This window comes from Amphiprion ocellaris, chromosome 9 (genome assembly GCF_022539595.1).
Source record: "Amphiprion ocellaris isolate individual 3 ecotype Okinawa chromosome 9, ASM2253959v1, whole genome shotgun sequence".
Taxonomy (NCBI): Eukaryota; Metazoa; Chordata; class Actinopteri; family Pomacentridae; genus Amphiprion; species Amphiprion ocellaris.
In genome coordinates this window covers 9,689,069-9,704,922 of record NC_072774.1, presented here as the reverse complement: position 1 = coordinate 9,704,922, position 15,854 = coordinate 9,689,069, and the positions used below count along the sequence as shown (strand labels likewise).

At 38.9% G+C, this 15,854-nt stretch overlaps 1 long non-coding RNA gene across 1 annotated transcript in view; it reads left to right on the top strand.

The window, feature by feature from the left end:
- Positions 1-15,854, top strand: part of LOC118469996 (uncharacterized) — a 122,632-nt gene that overhangs the window by 80,167 nt on the left and 26,611 nt on the right. Inside the window, exons 2-3 of the long non-coding RNA XR_004846988.2 lie at positions 486-626; positions 1,003-1,081. This is a non-coding gene — a long non-coding RNA (uncharacterized LOC118469996). The remainder of the gene's footprint in view (positions 1-485; positions 627-1,002; positions 1,082-15,854) is intronic.

The window sequence follows — 15,854 nt, the reverse complement described above, 5'->3', positions numbered from 1 at the left end:
AAGGTGGCTGACCACAGAAGCTCCTAGACATTTTCTTCATTAATGTCTTTCTTTTATCTCGCTTCTTTCATGTTTGAACTCATAATAATGGCTTTGCCTTTGGTTCAGATATTGATGCTGTCCGAGTTTGGTTTTTGCATACAATGCTGCTGAAAATCTATTAAAAGTGAGTTGCAAGAAGTGCAAAGCGAGAAAAATACAGGTGGGTTTTGGTGCAAGCCCCTGATTAACAGTCAAAGAGAAAAGCCGACGATGGGCCATGGAGGAGAAGCTGGAATAGACGAGAACATACAAAGCAGGAAGGGGGAAAACACAGATTATAAAGGAAGAAATGAGGCAGGTTTTTGTCTTATTAATTTGGACAGGAGTAGCGTGCAGAGATTTTAGTGACAACTGATGACCCTGCTGCTATATATAGCTGCTTTAGTTGGGTCTGCAGTGAAGCAGCAGTCCTCTAACTCTCTTTCTCTCTCTATCCTCCACAGGCAGGCCCTAACACTGGCATTAAGCTGCTGTCAGCTCACACTCACGTAAGAGGAACATTCTCAGAGGTCAAACGCCTGGCTGTATTGCCTGTCAGACACCAACAGGGACCATCACCATGACAGGAGGAAAGAGAGGAGAAGGTAATCTGCTGAGGGATCCGGACAACACAATACCATATGACACAGTCGAGAGCAATCAATCCACATCTCGAGCACACATTTGTCCATTCATTATCTTTGTGTGTTTGAAGAAAATGTAAAAACTCAGGACTAAATATGAATTGTCAATCTACCTGTCAAAAAAAAAAAATCCATCTCATTCCAACATTTGAATGATCTAAAGACACTGAAGACCTGGAGATGATAAAGTCGTGCTCAATTGTACGCCATCATAATTGATGTGTCAGTCAAATGACTAAAACGTGTTGATTTCTTCTGTCTCCACATGTGCTGCTGTTGATAAAAATCAAGTCAGCATGTCTGATGTGCTTTTTTTCTTCTCCTTTTTATCTTACAGCAGTGTTCAGTCATGATCCACATGCTGAAAATACCACAGCACAAAAGGCGGCAGCCACCTCCAACAGTGACAAAAAAAGGTAAAGGTTAAAATGCCCTCCGTGCAGCATCCCAGAATGGTAGAGTATCTTGTTTATTCCCTACTGGTATTCACAGTGAATTCAAAGCCTCTGTTACATCAGATAATTTGCCCTTTTCTGTTCTCCTGCCATTTGGCCCCATCATTCTTGGCTGTCTTATCTCTGATGGTAAGGACCAGCGCCTTCTTCCTCCATCTTACACCTTCCTTCTGATCGCCATACAGATCTGCCATCAACTCAAAGGCATAAAGTATGTGCATAATTCCACAGTTTTCTCCAGAGAACAGTGTGGACACATGGTGAACTAAACTTTTAATGCTGGTAGGTTGAAACACATTGTTGATTATATAGTGGTTTAATGATTGTTTAGGGTTGTAATGAATCATGTTTTTAGAGAATAGCCATGTTTTCATAATGCTTTTTGAAGTTTTGCATTAGACAAAGTTAATGGGTAGAGCAAAATTTTACTAAACTTTGTCAGTTTTGCAAAAAAAAAAAAGTCTTTACGCTACATATCTGTTCGAAATTGTGACAGTTTTGCCCAGAGTCATGAGTCACGCAAGACACAACCTGGAAACCTTCTTCAGAACACACTTCTTGTTGCCTTGACAAATTTCAAAATGTCAGTATGGCAGCTTAAATGTACTGCCATAAAGAAATTCTGATTCTTTTAAGCCAAATTTAACTTTTCAATTCATCTTGTTGAGATGTGAAATATCGCTCTGTCATTGTGTCATGTGTAATTGTAGTAAAATAGTGCCATGCATATCATACAGCAAAAGAAGAAAATGAATCTGGATTTGGCAAAAAGTGGAAGGAGATGTTTTAATGGCTCCAGGATTTTTAATGCAACCATGTAAACTGTTTTCAGTGTTTCAGTATCCAACACACCTGTCCATTTGCAGTAGAAACTATAGAATAGTTAATGAAAATGACAAGTTTCATGAGCACACAAGTACACAGGTATCTGTGGTTGTTTTGCATCACTCTGGTGCTTAATGCACAAAATGCAACCAGTGGAACAGCTGTGTGTAATTGCGGTTTCACAGTATACAGCATCACTTCAATCAAATTCTGCAGATGGAAAGTGTTGACTGCATTCGGATGATCGATAAGAGAAGCACCTGAGAAAAAGAAACACGTTCAGCCTTGACTACTTACTAATGTTGGAGATCACAGAGCTGGTACTAGCAATCATGGCACAATCACAGTACTTATTTGTCTGCATGATTACATGTGAACTGGTAGAAAATTGTGTGACAGAAGTGAAAATAGAACCAACATAGTGGTTTTGCAGTGGTTTATCATCACCAAGACAAAGAGACCAAAATATAATGGAACAAAAGTGCACTGTGCTATCTACCTGCTTGAGGAGGTGGGCTTCAGACCCCTGCTAACAAGATTGCAGTGCACCGCTGCATTGGTTGTGCCACATCTTCTTCCACACTTTTTCTCCCACTGGGGAAATTACCAAATCAGTGAAGACAAGAAAATAACCTCAACCCACCTCAGGTTGGTTGTTGTGACACTATGTTCTGCTCTTTGTGCCAACACAAGTCTTGCATCTGCAGTCATCCTGGTGGCTGTGTGAGGCTTTAAATTTAAATAATGGGGTTTCAAAGCTGAGCTACGCATTATTTGTTTGGTATCACTGGACAAAACTCCCATGCTACCATTTTAGTATATTGTAATTTAGGAAGAAACTATGTTTCTGAACCTCCTTCTGGTTCTGTGTGCAGGAATCTAGCAGTTGTCTTTTCCAGATTTCGGCCTATATCAGCTTTAAGCAGAATGCTAATGCTCGCTGGGCATCAAGATCACCAAAACCCAAAGCGCAGCTGATGTGACGAGAATGTCAATAGCTTTGCTGATATAAAACCAAAGTTTCAGACGTATCACGCTGAAAAGTCAAGGGATCAAAGTTATTAAAGTTTATCCTGTGGGGGCTGGAATACATGCGGCAAATTTCATGGCAAATTATCCCACAGTTCAAATTCATTAGGACTCATCATCTGGAAATGTCTCTGTAAAATTTCATGGCAGCACCTGTAGTTGTTGTTTCAGTCTCCATCACAAACTACTTGCCAAAAAAACACTCATTATTTGCCTTCTCTGGGACTCCAGAAAACACATAGGTTTGGCAAACAGTAACCAGCTATGGCTGAGAATACATGGTGGAGAAATCAGATGTCAGGTGGGACTTTTTCAGACACTATCGAGTTGGATTTTGAGGTCAGATCTGCAAAAAGATCAGCGCTGACATCCTGCTGTCACACACCAGGCAGAGAGAAAAGCACCTTGGGGCTCCAGGAGTACTCAGCTTTTATCAAGGCCACAGTGATAGTCAAACTGTCGACTTGCCATTAACTGTGCCGTACACTGCTGTGACTGCTACTGTGCAGTCACTGCATGTGCACTGAGAAGTTAAAGGTAGTTACAGTACACCACAGTGTCTGCATTATATATATCTGCAAATAGATTCGATTAAACAAGTATTGAGTAAAGCTAATAAATGCGGACACCAACCAATAGCGTAGCACTGCATGTAAAAATCCTTGTTTCCTTTATTCAGTGGGACAAGAACTTGTGTTGTCCTGTTCACATATACTGTACAACACAAGGTAAGCAATTCAGTGGTAACTAGGTTTGGTATGTTCTTATTCTGAACATATAGCCAACAGGAACAGTAAGGATCTGTGTCAAATTGCACCCTGCAAGAAACATACTGCATAAAACAATAGTATTTCTCATTAGAAAACACTCATGAGCCCAGGTGTGGGTGCTGTCAATAGTTGGCTTTTTGTCAAAGTTCTGAGTGGAAACATCTTGCATTTCTGTGCTACTTTATTGCTTTTCCTGTTTTGTCCTCTAAAAATATTTAACTACATGCAAATATTTAGGCATGCACCTTTCCGTTCACTCGTCTCTAAGCGATCATGCAGCACCTTAAACAAATAAATCACTGTCATTTGCTAATGAATCCATTAGAATGCAACAGTGAAGGCGGCAGCACCTCAGGCCATGATTGCTATTGGCTCGTCTTATATTTTGTACTGTACCAGAGAGCGAGCCACACCAGCAGTGCTCCACGGTCAGTATAATTAAGGGATAATGGTACAACAGTAATGTCTTACAAGCCAATAATGGAGGCCTTCCGTCAATAAGAATTGATCTGGGAGTCATCTCGTTAATGACTGAGGCTAAACCTTACAGTGGTTTTGTCTAAGAGGGTCAACGCAGCAGACTCTTGTCAGAATTAATGTTAATATAGTGGAGATTTTCTGGGGATTTAACTTGTACAGGATTGTAGTGGCAACTTTGCATTAAAGGGTCAGTTCAGGTCACAAAGGGAAGGTTTTGTGATACGTCTTTTCAATTTCTACTACAATTAGAATAGTTTTGGATGTGTCTATCTGCTTTGTTCCTGCAAAATAAAGCAGAAGGACTGATACAACTTAAATGTCTGTAAAATCGATACTGTGTGGAACAGGAAACAGCTACAACAAAAGCTGATAACCAACAACTCTAAAGTTCACTTCTTTGCACATATATCTCTCCATTAGTGACATAACATAAAAATCATAACTCTTAGTGAGATGAAGGGCAAGCTCTCAAATGTTTAAAGACCTTATGCAGTGACATTTTTTTTTTTAAATTATCTAATTTTTAATAATTTTTTATGTGCTAGAAGACTTATCTTGAGATAAATAACCAGTCAATGCCATGGCTGAGCATTTACACCTTAAAAATGTTTCAAAAATGTGGGTTCAGATATGTAATGTTTCATGCATAACAAACCTGATAAAACCAATCCTGTCAACATGCAATGTGGGGCTTTCAGTATCAATATTTCTCTTCTGAATCAATTTCTGGTTTGACCATGTAAGGCTGAATTGCTCCAATAATGCACAGACTTTATGGATCCCACCGCAAATCTCGCGGTCATGGAATTTACTGCAAACAGAAGGATCGAGTCAACTAATGAAGATGAAAAGAGACGTTATTTTAGCAATATAAAAGCAAAGCACGCAGGGCAAGTCTAGCATGTGGATTCATTTCCCAGTTGTTACTACCAGCGATGGAAAAAAAATGAACTTTGTTGCAGCAAATGTGCAGAGCACTGAATGCGACAGGCACATAACTGCCGCCTGAGTGGAGCCAACACCTGTTCCATTCTCCCTGGTCAAAGTAAACTGTCCGTCAAAGTTAAAGCACTACTTCCTGCACAAATTAAACAAGATATTGAAACATGTCTGAAATGTGCACTTACTGCTCTGGAATACAAAACTCTTCTAAAAAGATAATTATACTTTTACCAGTGTTGGTAACATATTGAACATTTCAATATGTTACCAACAGGTGTGATCTGTTTTTCAAAGCTACTCAATGAGATCACATATTTTTCTCTGTTGTACAAGAGAAGACAGTGGAAATTTATACAATGCGAGTGTGAATGTTTGCGGGAGCCGTCGGGGGTGGACACGCAAATAGCATGAGCCAGCGGTAATGGTCAAAAACCCAGCGGGATTTCCCACGCTGGTCTCTATTGTAATGGAAGTATAAGCGTGGAGTTATATTTATGCCATTTGAAGGCAGAAAGAGATTATTATCATGGAGAAATCTTGGACAAATGTAGTTTTGATACATAGGGATGAGGTTGTAGGGGTTTTTATGAACAAGCAGTGATGAAACTTAACTTTTTCGTTAAAGTTTACTTTGCAGTGTAGAGAGTCTTTATACTATAAAGCACTATACATTTAGTAGAACTCCTCATTAACATCTTCCAACTATCCACAAAATTATATCATTAGTTACTATGTATGTTAATTTTGAGGTTTTACCATACTAATTCATGTCGTTGGTGTTAGTTTATTAATATATACGATTATTTCTTGAAGAGTTGCAGGCCTTTATTTCTAAATTATGTGTGTATATATCATATATGTAACATTTAGGTAATTTATTTACAACCAGCTTTCTAATAGTGATTTTGCCTCCGACTTGCCTTTGTTTATAGTGGTGCAGGCAAGATCATTCCTGGAATATCATGTGCTGCAGAGGCTCAGGTGAAGTGTATACTGTCCTGTTACTGATCAAAGAACATTATTCAAAGAGAAACTATCCCCCACAGCCCAGAGAGTCTGGAGAAAACGACACACTAAGAAATGAGGGTTACCACAGGTTCAACAGGAAAAATGCAACTCACCCATTAGTTTTGTTTTAAGAGCTACACCAAAGGATTTTCCTTGTTGCTTTATGCGTCAGTAACCAGGTTTATAATGTGGACAGTCTGTGTTACAGTCTTACCTTCTCGCAGTGTAACTAATGCTGTAAATTCTTCCACCACAATATCAAATATAACAATTCAACCACAGATGAAAATTATGCTAGGAGCATAACTCGAATTTGCATACAAATGCACCATGAGAATTTTGGCAGAGGCAGCGAAGAGGAACCATCATTAATGGCTGCAGTTTGACATATTGTGTGCTTCTGCGCAACTCACTAATCCTCCACATTGTAATTGTTGGAGGCACACGGGGCTGTCGGAGCACGGAAATACCCTGATTAGCTCTCACCTTACAGCATTCAGCCCTGTTCACAGGCATTTCACAGCATTTTTAGTATTGTCCTCTCATTAGTTACACAGGAGACCTGAGGTGCCATCCCTCTATTTAAGCTGATTATTAAACTCTGGATGGGCCTCCTCTCCTTCACTGGAACGTACACCAAGACTGCCCTCAAACATAAACAAAGAACTTGTAAATGTAGTGAAGCAGACTAATTTATTGTGCAGGTTGAACATTGAGTCAGGTAAATACAGGAACATTAGCAGTCTCAGTCAAAGTTGAACTGTTATTAGGACAGTTAAAATTACTCACTGCTAGTTCAGTTAAAGTAAAGGTTTTATCTGCAACATTCAGAACCTCTGGAAATTGTAGCCCCTCCCTTCACTTTCATTTACAACTAGAAAGGTTGCGTGCGCAAATGTCAACAAACATTCCATGATTGCATAGTAAAATACATGAAGTGGCTTCACTTCACTCTCTCAACTTGTGTTTGTTCCATTTCATGTGTGTCTGTTTCCTCAGTCTGTCAGACCAGAGTGAACCAGACAAAAACAGAATCAGCCACAAAGAGGGGTTCATAACAGAAATTTCCATGCCTTCATTATAGTCCAGTGCAGATGTGTACATGAATAGCTGTTGGCATCCACTGCTACATAGTTTTTCCTATTATGAAACAGTATAAAGGAATTACTTTTTACTCCACCAAGGAATGCAGCAGAGTTATGTGATGATCACCGTACGTTTGTTTGTCCCTCTGTTATTCTGTCTGTGCACAACGCTATTCAAAAACGGACAAACAGTTTTGGATGAAATTTTCAGTGAAGATCAGAAATGACACAAGGACTACCTCATTAGATTTTGGCAGTGATGCACTTATAGTCTGGATCCACGGATTTGTTAAAGATTTCTGTATCATTGCAAGATAGCGGCAGGACGTCACTGTAGCTATGACAACAAGTGAACACTACGTGAGCTGCCTGCTGATGATCACATGATTGTGATCCTACTATAAATCCGCCACTGCTGACTTATCGGGACTTATCCATCTAACATTATACAGGGAACAGTTGATTAAATTGTGGGGGTGTTTCCGAGTCTCACAAATTCCCGCCGCCCGCAACATACTTAGGTCACGCGATTCGCTATCTGTACATTACACATTTATAACACAAGCTGGTGCTCAGCACAAGCTCATTTCGTTTGTGGGTACATCTATGTTAAATGGCCACCTTCTATAGTGTCATGATTTCTGATCATTAATAACTAATAAACAAATGCTGTATTTCTTTAAAAAAAAAATGCTGCATTTCTGACAATGCCATATGGGGGAATGAACAGCCTTGGTGGAGTACCGCGCTCTCTGAGTGCTTTTCTTTTCTAGTCTACAGGAGTCTGCTTGAAAGCCTCTGTTGCATACATTTGCAACAGGCTGTATCTACATATTCTCCACATACACTCTTTTGCAAATAGTGCACACTATCATCCTTGTAGATTAGTCACCACAGACATAAAGCCTTGACATAAACCCTAGTGGACCTGGGGAGATGCTGAAATTTAAGTCGAGTGGACCCTAATCGATCCTAATGCACACGTGAGAGTATAACACCTGAAATGAAACAAGTGTACAGAAATTACGTAAAAATAACACAAAGAGAATACTTGTTGGACTGCATTTTAGATTTGCCAAAGCAGTGTGGAAGGTGACATAAAAAAGTTTTCAAGATTTCAACTTTAATGTAACTCCAGCTATTCACAAGGCACAAATAATTTTTCCTGTGGATTAAATGAAAACAAACATTAATTAAAATTTGTGATGTTTGAACAGTCATGCAACAAGTCTAATCAGAGTCATGATACATTCTTGAAAAAATATATGAAAACGGAATTAAAGGGAGATTTTTCCTTAACTTTGTCAAATAGAAATCCTGTTGAGGTTCAGGGTTCACACTTGACCTTGGAAACAGCAGTTGAGAAAACTGTCTTACCAAGATCAATTTACAATATGTTCTGATCCTTCTGATCATATCAAATGAGCTTCAATATTTGAAAAATATTCCTTTTTTACATGAACACTTTAAAGACTTGTCCAAAACAGAGGATATCTTCAAGGACTTTTACAATTCACTTGCAAATAGACAGACGCTGACTACAAGCTCCTGAAGAACTTGGACCTTGTAGTGAAGCTGCTCTCTCCACTAGAATTGCCTTCTTGTGATGGATTTATATGACGTGCACAAGAAAAAAAAAATAGACTAGCAGTTGAAAGAAATAATAGCTTTAAACCGCAGTACAAATTAACAATGTTACTGCTGACCTTTCTCACTTGTGGGTGCCACTGCAAAGGTCTTTTGTGATTCACCGCACAATCATTCCATACTGGGAGCCTTGTCCACGATGACTGTGCAACTGCCGCCGACTCTCTCAAAGTGCCACCGCTTGTCAGCCTTAAATGGTCACGAAATATAATGCTGCTGATCGAAGCCTGAGACCGTTTCCTCTGAATGGTCACATTACCGCAGTGCACCCTCAGACACCATTAGAGCAGACAGTGAAACTATATCGCAGCCTCTGTAGTTACTGGCGAAAGGACAGCCATCTCTGTCTTCTCGATGTCTTTATCCACATGAAATGATAATGTCACTACTGCAGCGAACACAATAGACATATAAAGACAGAGCTGACACATGGCTAAGCACCTCTGACTATGCTGCTCACAACACAGAGCAACAGGGAGGAGAGATTAAACCAGACCACTGACTGCTCATGGTCTATAGATTATCAAGATATAAATCTCATGAAAACAATTCGGCTTAGGGTGTGCGTGCATGTGTGTGTGTTTGTGTGTGAGCGTGTTTATTCCTCTTTTGAATCGGGGACAGGCGTTAAATCATACGACTATGAAAGAATTTCGGTGTCAGCGATATCCAGCCATTAGAAGGTCTTTGAGTGTTCAATAATAGATAAGGCTTAATGGCTTCTTTGCTGCTGCTTCTGGCTGTGTTTGACGTGTACTGAGATAATGAATGTAAAAGAGTGCTGGGGACAGGGGTCACATGGCTAACATCCTATTTTTGGGGCTGAAAATTTCCCCCTTGTTTCCTGGTATCGTTTGACTACCACCTGTCTGTGTGTGTTCACCCATTTCTCAAGAGATTTGTGAAATATTCAGCACCCAGAGACTCAGTGCTTGAACATCTGAAGCCTAGAGGATCATTTGCAGATACGTATCTACTAATATTCCATAATGAGTGGGGTGAGCACTTTTAAATTGTCTTCCTGCATGAAGAGCAACAGTGTGTGCTCTTCTGTTCATTTCATCTACCAAATACATTTGTCATTCCATATATTGGTTACTTTAGCCTCCTTAGAAAGGCTCTTCATTACTTCAAGTAATAGCAGCAAAGTGTTCTTTCAACTCATTTTCTCTTCTGTTCTAAACTTGTCACTGCAGCTCCGTCCATGACTACCAGTGGCGTGTTCGGGCCATTTTGAATGCAGTGAACGACATTTTCAGATACAGATAAGCTATGGAAGTGAACAGCTCTCTTCACAGCACAGGAACACACTCTTATTTACTGTAAATGCCTCACTCAAGCATGGCCAACAATATAGTGACAATATGATGACAGCTTTGCTTCAGCATTGAAGTGACAGCTTATTCCTGTTACATTGCCATGATATGAAATCCTGTCAGAACAACAGCTTTTTCAAGCAATCATCGCCTGACATACGTATATGAAAAATACCTCCCGGTACAAACTCTGTCTCCCAGAAAATATGCTCCCAAACAAACTAAAATGCATTCTCATTTGTGCTGGGGAAGAAATGTAATTTCATTTTTGAAACAAATATATTTTCTCAGCTAAAGGTATGACTGTGATGTAGTGGGAAAGGCTTCCAGTTTGAAAGAGCCACAAAGTCAGCAGAAGGAATCTGGAGGATGAAGAAATAAGTTAGCAACAAGATTTTATACAAGGAAACTGGGTTTGCATCCTCTGTGGGGCCATCATTCTTAGACTTTACTGTCACTTTCACTTGCTCTTTAGTTATGTGTAGGCACTGCTAAAGAAAATATCATGCTTTGGTAGCACTTTCACAAGAATAATCACTTTTTAGAAGCTTGATTATCATTCAGCACCAAAACTACATGGTTAGGTTTATGAAAATGCCATGATTTGGGTTAAAATTCTACTTTTTACTGAGGTGTTTGAACTTCTCTATTTACTGGGGAGCAGGGTGAAGAGTCCGGCCCCATCTAATATATGATTGGTTAGCTGAAAAGGAGCAATATCAAAATAAATGGCAAATATATGTTGATTTGAAACATACTATATAGCAAAACATAACTGAGTATGCAGTTTAGTTGTATTGTAGGTTGTGGGTACAAGCTTGCCATTGGCTGCTCATTTCAGGTGACTCTGTCCATCCCTTCCACTACCTTCGTCCTACCGTTCTCTTTACTATGGGGAAAAATAACCTCCAGGCTAGTAACCTAGCATAAATTTCAAGCTTTGCTGAAAGTTTGGATTGTGCAGTAAAGCAGCCTTACTAGTTTTTGGGGGATTATCTATTATAATCAGTTCAGTTCGTACCCTTCATGCAAATGTTCCATCACAACAGTTGCTATTGTAATGGAACACCAAATCCTTGACTTAGCCCTACCAACAATGTTGTGATTGGTCTAAATAAATACAAACAAGCCAGAACATTTGTTTTTCAGAATGACAGTGAGTTACAGCCACACTTTTATGTTCTCCAGAATGAGCAGGCAAAGCAGAACTTGTTGTATCGTAATGTTATTTGTGGGGGATAGGACTGCCTGGTGTTGTCATAAGTTTACTTTTATGTAGATGTAGGGTTTATTTTCATTAATAGATATGCTTCACAGCAGATATTTTTTCTTGTCAGTGTAGTGAAAGCACTGGTATGAAGATTATTGACTCATTCTGGGGCATCACTTCAGGCAGTCTGTCAGAGATGTCAACCCTGACCACACGTTCATCAACTACTGGTTCCTACAAATTGCACTTATGTAACACTAATTGGTTTCCTGAATAATGTTGTGGTTAGAAATATATTTCCCTTTTGTTTTTCTATGAGTGTGAAATTTGTCAGCTGCACAACAGTAGTTTTTCAGGTTGAATCAGTTTGGGTGGATGGCAGGAAAACAAACTGATAGTTTTGTTTCAGGTAAAATATTCAGCCATTCTCAAACAACCCAAACTTCTAAATTCACTTGGTTGTATCCCATCTGTTTACTAAGTGTCTTATTTCCAATTTTCCTTGGCAATTGACACAAGTTCCGCAGTTGATTGATTTCACTGCTGGTGCCTTCTGTCTGTGTGTACATGCGATAAGGCAGGTGGTTGTTAAACATGGCTGACATTAGTCAGAAGGTATACGCTGAGATTGAGGTGAGGCAGTATAAACAAATCTCTGTTAATGGGTCCGTCCCTCTGGGTCCACAGTGTACTGAAGCAGAGAGATAGCCATGGACCTTTCCATTCTGCTGCAGCGCTACTCCAAGAAAATTAGAGGCTGATTATTGATGAGCAGCTTGAAGAACTGTCAGCCCATCCAGTACGACAAAGGGTGCATTATTCATTTCTTCACAGAGGTCATTAAAATTCCATCACATCTAGTTTGCTGTATTTTGTACGTTTACTTTTATTATAAAATGAAACTCAGTCAGAGCAGTCAGAGGCAGCAATACAAGAGCAATTTTTAACCAAAACATGTCTGCTTTAATAGTAGTCTATCCTGATTTGTCAAATGGAGTACAGGCAATGTTCACAAATGTCAAAAAACTAATTTCTTCAGCAATGATGAAGAAAAAAAAGGAAACCAAGCTGTATGTTGGAAGATAAATTCAGCTATTTTGAACCTTACTCTCATTTTCCCAGGTTTCTTTCCATTATGGCAATTGATTGCAGTAATTCACAGCTCAAAATGCTGGTCTGCAGGACACTTTCAAGAAGCAAAGTAAGTTCAAATAGCTGCATCCAAAAAATGATTCAAACTAACCTTTTCAATACAACACTCCGTAACACACATGTTGCGTTAATACATTTTTAAATAGCTACGATGAATAAGACAGAAATTTCCAGTAAAATTTCCTGACACTATTCTCACTCGTCATTGCTAACGTTATGCAACTTAACAGGTAAAAACAAACAGAAATCAACACGTCTTAACTGGTAATTTCTATACTATGCCTCTTATATACATGTGTTAGCATGAATGTAAACAATAATGTTGATGCTAAATGTCTTTGACTGTTATCAACAGTGAATGCAATGTGATTTGACAGTCTTCCACAATTTGAGCAATTTGCGATGCCTTTCAGAAACATCAGAGCCAGAGAAGATCTCACAATGCTACTTGTAATTATCACTCGGAAGTTGATGTGAAATGTTTTTCCCAGTTGGCAGCCTGTGTGAGAGAATCTGATCTGACATGAACATCATATTGGAGCGCTGTTGGTAGATAAAAGCATCTAGCATTCACAGAATGCTGTGTACTCTACAGTATTATGCTGATGTTTTGTGCAATTAATTATATTTAAATAAAGGAAGAAGAAGAAATGACTGCAGGTGTTAAAATCAGTCTTTAATTCAATTCAATTCAATTCAATTTTATTTATATAGATTCAGTTCAGTTCAGTTCAGTTTAGATTCAGTTGTTAGAGAACGATGAACCCTTTTAGTTTGAGAAGTCATCTCTACAGAAAAGTCAAAAGTTTTGATCAAAACTATTCTTAAAACTTAGGAATATGAAAGTGAGAGTGATAAAAAAAAACACAATTGTTTTCCTTTGGGGTGTAAACTAAGCTTGGTAATTTTATTTTTAGCATTGTCAGGATGCCATTTTTCAGTGACCGCCATTAACTTTTGCACAGACATTCATGGCTTCCAGAGAAAAAACAAACTTAATGACTTTGTTAATTCTCAGATTTTTTTCATCTAGCATTGACCAAGAGTTTGTCATTCCACAAAGTGCCTTCTCAACTTGATGGACAGATCCTCAGTCTGACGAGTAGCTTCTAGTGGCCGTTTGTACATTGTCTGTTTTCTGATTGCCTTCACTAGTTTTAATCTTTTCAATTAGTTTTTTGTCTTTTCGCCTCCATCTTCATCACAAATGAGCTAGTTTCTGGATGTCCTTCAGTGTGTGTGTGTCTGTTCTTCACTTTTCTCGTCAACCGTTTGGACATCTCATCAACAAAGTTTCGTTACAGAAATGCAATGACAATAAATATCCTTGAATCCTTGAAGCGTTCGTCCAATGTGCGTCAGTCTTGTTGGGTGTATTGCTGGGGACCAATGGAAGTGCAGTATTGAGAGTGAAGATGTTTTTATGGAGGATTTTTGAGAAACATACATAGAGAAAGACTATGTTCTGACTGGGGCAGATACAATAATGTAATTGTTTAGGACAAAGATGGCTGCATCTAATCAAAGTAAATGGTGCTGCATATACCTAAAGAAGCATCAGGAAGTTTGAGTTTACCCCATGAGTTCTAGGCTATTTTCAGGCTAATTTCACTCACATTTTTAAACTTGTATCTTTGTCATCGTAAGATCATAAGTGCTAGCCATACATGCTATCTTGTTTTAGTTTTATGTTTTTTCCTGGGACAGTCTAGGCTAGTTCTAAATCATAAAACTGGTGTTTTTACATGTATCTCACCATCTTTTCATATTTGTTTAAGGCAGATTGTTTGGAATCAAAATATGTCAAAACCATCATGATGGGATGCACTATGACTCCATAAAAAGTCAAATATTTTCCCCTCACACCCCTAGACAAGGGACCTCAATGGTCAGTTTGCCCCGGACCTTCCAGAATTTAAAATCACCACTGCCTTCTTGTGCACAAATAAACTGTGCTTGTCCTTCACCACTATCACAATGAGTCACTGCAATGAAAAGTCTGTCCAAAACCTTAGATCCAATTTTTCTGTTTATTTTTCATACAATGTGGGATGTGATGTCAACCTAAACACTGGAGACAATGCCGACATTTATTGTAATTTCAAATCAGGATTAATCATTGTCACACTGAGAAACAAACATCATTAGAACGGTCCAGTTCTGCTGTTTGTTTGGACATGCGATACAAAATTGATAAAATAATATAGACTTCCTGACTTCTTCAACAAAGTAGCAGGACCATGAAAATGGACAAAGAAATCATGAAAAACATTAATTTGCAGAAGTTTTATTTCCACAACACTGTTACTTTGGTAACAATATGTAAAAAGCATAATTACAAACTTGATTTTTTTTTATTGTATTATATATAATAAAACACCTGGGTGTTTTTTTTAAAAAAACATATCTATGCAACGATAAGCTTGTGAGTAATTCATATAAGATTAATGGCTGTGGAGATTGTGAAATTCTATCAGTTTATGTGGTTGCTTTTTTTTCTCACTTACACTTTGTCGCACAGACTAGCAACTGAGGAAAGGTCAGATCATGTGGCTTTATTAGATATGTGCAGCATGTGCCTACAATAAACACTTTAAAAGCAATTCAACTGAGAAGGTGTAAATTTGGACACAAGTGGGCCCATCAGGCTCTAAGAGTTAAATCTGAACATTTGAATAACCCAGTGCTATAAATGTTGAGTGTGATGTAGTTTGGATGAGCGGTCGGTCGATGAAGTTGAAAAGACTGCAGGCAGCAATGCCAACATCCAAGCAGTTGGTCCTTTCTGAACAGGCTGGTTTTGAACCGGCACTGCACTACTTACAATAACAGCAAATGGCTTTGCCCTTGTCAGCCTGATATCTGCTATTTGCTTCAAAATAGCACCATCTGAGACAGTTCAATTCCCAATACCTGGTCACACATGTTTCTGATGTCTGTCATAAGTCACTTTTTGACTACCTGTAATTACTGAACGCTTGGTTAGGACTAGCGAAGCCATCTGTCTCCTCTATCTGTAGATCTGCTTACAGTTTAGTGTGAGCTCCCATCAAGACACAGGTCACTGATGCAAAGGTGGGAGGAAATGTGGAGTGGAAATTACTGGAGTGAAGAAAGATATTTAAAATATTGGACAGTAAGGAAAATTAAAAGCTTCGACTGCTGCCAAGTAAGCCCCGAACACTGACAGTCTCTGTGGACGTTCCACCGACAGCTGAACGTGTCTGATAAGGAATGAGCCAAGGAGCAGCAGAAAGAGAGGTACCAAGA